The following is a 4,874-nucleotide window of genomic DNA, read 5'->3' as shown; positions in this document are numbered from 1 at the left end:
CATCGGCACCAAGCTGGCCTTCGCCTCAGTATATCACCCGCAGTCCAACGGAGTTGTGGAACGCGCCAATGGAAAATTTTTCCCAGCTATCAAAAAGATGCTCCTCGACGAAAAAAGGGCAAGTGGGCCGATTTGCTACCTGAGGCGGTCTGGGCGCTAAACACGACTGAGTGCAGGGCGACCGGGTTCACCCCTTTCCGCCTTCTATATGGATCAGAGGCCATGACCCCACAAGAAATAAAACATGGGTCCCCGCGAACAGTTCCGTCAGCCGTTCCCAACGTGGACGAGCCCACTTCGAAGGATCTCATCAATGGAGACCGAGTCTTCGCCCTACAGGCTCTAAATAAATACCAAGCCCAGACAAAAGCATGGCGCGACCACGCAGTCATCCCAAGGGAATTCAGTGAAGGGGACCTCGTACTCGTCCGAACAGCTCGGACAGAGTCCAGGGGGAAGCTGGAGCCCAAGTGGGAGGGCCCTTTCATCGTCAAGACGAAGGCTTCCCCCAGCGCTTACAGGCTCGCAACGCCAAACGGCGAAGACCTGGAGCACTCCTGGAACATCGACAATCTCCGCAAATTTTTTGTTTAACTCATCAGGGCCGATTCGCCCTTGTAATTCGCAAAAACAATTTTATTCTGGCCCGCACTCTTTTCCTCCCGGGGGGTGAGGTTTTTAACGAGGCGGAGTCATGTAATATAAAAGCGAAAAATCCCCCGCAAAAACCTGCGTCGAAAAAAGACCGCGCCGACAGTCTTCGACATTCGACCAATACAAAGTCACCGCGAGGCTCAGCGCTGGCCACCCTCGCGTGCGACAACTCCGCGCAAAAGTCGCCTAAGGGTGCAGCTGGACTAGCACAACAAGTGCGAAAAATCGTAGTCTTTCGCGAAGACTATCCGTGCAGAAGTCGCCTAAGGGTGCAGCCGGACTAGCACAACAAGTGCAAAAAATCGTAGTCCTCCGCGAAGACAATCCGTGCAGAAGTCGCCTAAGGGTGCAGCCGGACTAGCACAACAAGTGCGAAAAATCGTAGTCCTCCGCGAAGACTATCCGTGCAGAAATCGCCTAAGGGTGCAACCGGACTAGCACAACAAGTGCGAAAAATCGTAGTCTTCCGCTAAGACTATCCATGCAGAAGTCGCCTAAGGGTGCAGCCGGGCTAGCGCAACAAGCGCGAAAAATCGAAGTCTTCCGCGAAGACTATCCGTGCAACAGTTACCTAAGGGGGCAGCCGGACGAAGCTTAACAAGTGCGAAAACGACTATGCCAAACTGTCCGCACAAAGACCGACTGCATGCGCACCAGACCAACATAACAAATACACCAGACCAAGTACGTAACGCCTTCGCGAACATAGCCGAATGTGCGAAGGCACACAACCTCATCATACAAGCCATTACACATGTACAAGCGAGGGCATCACACTCTACATCGGCTCAACCTTCGGAATAATTCCCATCTCCCTATAATTAAATAACATTATCCTAAGCTCCTCACCCGCAAAAAGACTTCGCAGCTCCCCCTCACCTGCACTCACAGCGGCCGGCAAGGACAACAGCTCCTGCCTGCCAGCCCTACTCACCCGAAGCCGACCGCCGTCCGCCCCACTCACTCTACGCTTGGCAACCACCCTTCGCCGCCTACGCCCAGTACTCGGACCAGGCACAACTTCAGCATCCGCAGCATGCGGCGAAGCCTTCGCCGCCGCCACATCCAAGGCCGCGAAGTAGTCCAAATCCTCATCCGACGACTCCTCATTCCACTCAACCGAGCTCTCAGAGTCACCAAAATCAGAAAACTTAGATGCAGACCCATCCGATTTATTACCATCATCCACGGTCGAAGCCGCCAAAAAATTAGTAGTAGCGGTTGCGTGCGCAGGCCCAAAATCTTGAACCTGCGCAGCAACCAAGATTCAGCAACATATCCAAAATTCCCTAACTACCCACACCCACTAAGCCACCTGCGAAGACCCAGCCGTCGCGGGATCCTCCGCTGTCGGCTCCGCCGCCACCTTCACAGGATCCTCAGCCCTCGGCGCAGCAGTTGGCGACGGGCCTCCGCCGGCTGCAGTGGCTGCGGGGGCATCAGGAACGCCTTCGGCGGTTTCCGGGGGCGGCCTCGGACACAGCCGCCGCCGGGTTCGGCTCCGGGTCAGGCATCGCACTGTTCAAAGCCCCGAAGTCATCCACCCTCTCGCCACGCGCCGCTTGAGACACAACACACAGATTCAGCAAACCCGCATATAGCCCACATTCAACAAACACCAAACAAAAGCCAAACATTACCTAACCCCTCGCCGTCTCGGCCCGCTCCCTGACCACCTCCCGACCGTGGGGGCCCCACATCCGGTCGTAGAGGGCTCCCGCGGATTCCTTCACCAAAGGGTCCTCAACCTTGTAGATATCGCGCTCGAAATCCTCATCAGCTTGGTCGAAGACCTCATAGTGCCGACACCCTTCACGAGAGAGTGCGTTCATCGCCCCCTCGCAGGTGACCAGGGAGGCATAGGACATAAACCCCTCCACGATGGCGGGAAGCGCCAGCAACTCCTCCTGTATCCACTCGAGGCAGCGAAGTCCGGGCTCTCGGTCCGGCACTTCGAAGTCAGCGGTCCGCGCGCCCAGCTCATGGTATGAATCCATAAGCTGTTTGCGTGTCCGCTCAGCCTCCGAGCGCGTCGAGGCCTCGGCCCTCTCCACACGGCTCTGCAGGGCACTGAGCCGCTCCTCCAACTGCTCGGCGTGCTGCCTGGCAAGACTGCCCTCCGCCCGCGCCAAATTGGCCTCCGCCTGCGGAGCCTGTGCCTTGGCGATGGCCTCATTAGCCTCCTTCCTTTCCTCCGCCAGTTGGCGCCGGAGGTCAGTTTTCTCACCCTCCAGCGCGGCCACCTTATCCGCCAGCTTGCGGCACTTACTGTCGGCGGCCGACTTTTCCCGGACGGCGTCAGCATGTTGCGTCCGAAGTCTCTCGACTTCGGCAGACACAACCGCCGTCAGGGCCCTCGACGCCGCGCGGTCTGCGAAGTCAGACGCCTACAAGACACACATAAGACCACAGCCCCAGCGAAGCCGGTAAAAAACCGAAGTCTAGCTCAACGCACCTGACTTAGTGCCTCCTGCATCTCCTTCAGCCGGCGGGACACAGCACCCGCCTCGTCCCTGATGGCAGTGAGTGCCGGTATCTCGCCGCCGGCACTAAGAGCACTGCCCTTCGCCCTGGGCACCACGGCAGCCGCCGCTGTCGCCATGGCAGGCGGAGCAACAACAAGTTGGCCTTCGTCCGACCCTGCGACGTATCAACAGATTAAAAAAACTCGAGCCAACGACTTACCAACAAGATAATCTTCCACACTAATGTCGGTGGCGAAGTCGGCGACGCGCTTGCCCGACGGCAACTCTCGGGCCGCCTTCGCAGCCTCCGGTGCCCTGCTGGACGCTGGGGCGGCCTTCACAGACTTCGAACCGCCGGCGGCAGCCGCCTTCGCAGCCTCCGGTGCCCTGCTGGATGCAGGGACGGCCGACTTCGCCGCCAGCGACGGCTGGCCTCCGCCGGGGGTAGCAGCCTTCGCAGCCCCCCGTTGCCTCTTCGGCCGGGCCTCATGAAGCCTGACGACTGCCTGGCGCTTCTGCGCAGCTCCCTGACGATCCTTGTCCATCACTGCCGACACAACACAGCGATATTCCGCCCGTAAGGAAACACTTTCCAATCACGAACCATGCGAGATGTAAAAAAGTCTTCGCCGGCCGCTCGGGGGATGGGGACATTCTTAGGCCACCAACCCCCGGTAACCCTGAGCATCTGCGCCGAAGACTCCCGGAGCTCGGGCGAAGACATCCTTCCCCCCAGGGCCGCGCATGTCCTCATCAACTCCCTAGCAAAACCATCAGAAACCCCCAGACCTCACATAGCAATACCTAGTTTGCTCTTCTTAGACGACGGGGCGGCCGCCGGCGCGGGGTCGCCTCTAGTCTCTACCACCGGTTTCTTCCCGCGACGATCCACATCGTCTTGGCCGGGATAACCGCCATACGGCAGACGGTTCAACTCGAAAACCTGTTCAAGCGGTCATTGGACCCGCGAATATCCCAGCTATGCTGGCCCTCTGTCTTCGGCACGTACCGACCGATGATCCGCACCGCCCCATCCTCCGCCTCACGAACAAAGGCGGCCGGATCGCGGCTATGCAGATCCAGCGCGAAGGCGGGACTTCGCACAAGCTTCCCACCATGGGTAGGCATCTGGCGAGGGCATACTTCGCCCAACGCCCAGCCATGCGCCAAAGGCCATACCCCGTACGCCACAAACTCCTCAACCAAATCGCACCGAAGGGCCCCTTCGTCCGCATCCTCCTCCGCCACTTCAAACAGCGGGTGTGCTGAGTAATAATGCGAGCACATCTCGGACACGGGGAGCCCCGGATGGTCTTCGACTGTGCCCTCCATGACGTAGAACCAAAACTCATGCCAGTTGCCCCACTTGTTGCGGGCGCAAGGAACTAACTCAACTACCTCCATCGAGGTCTTGCCGGTCTTCGGCGTAAATGTACAGGACCCAAACTGGGCAACTTCATTTCCGATCATCCTCTTCTGCCAGTGCAGACAATAGTACTTCACGAAGAATTCGACTGATGGCTGTCCGCCGTACGAAGTCGTCGCCCAGACATACTTCGACAGAGCCACCACGGCATTCGGAGTCAGCTGATGGATCTGAACGTTAAATCTGCGCAGGACTTCTCCCACAAACCGGTGCGCAGGCAGGCGAAGACCAGCGACAAAGAACGCCTCGAACACAACCAACTCGCCTTCCGGCTCGGGGACTTCCTCCATCCCCGGGACATGAGCGACTCCGCCGCCAAAGTAACCAAG

The sequence above is a fragment of the Zea mays genome, chromosome 2, assembly GCF_902167145.1.
Source record: "Zea mays cultivar B73 chromosome 2, Zm-B73-REFERENCE-NAM-5.0, whole genome shotgun sequence".
NCBI classification, from domain to species: Eukaryota; Viridiplantae; Streptophyta; class Magnoliopsida; order Poales; family Poaceae; genus Zea; species Zea mays.
This window is presented reverse-complemented; position numbering follows the sequence as displayed.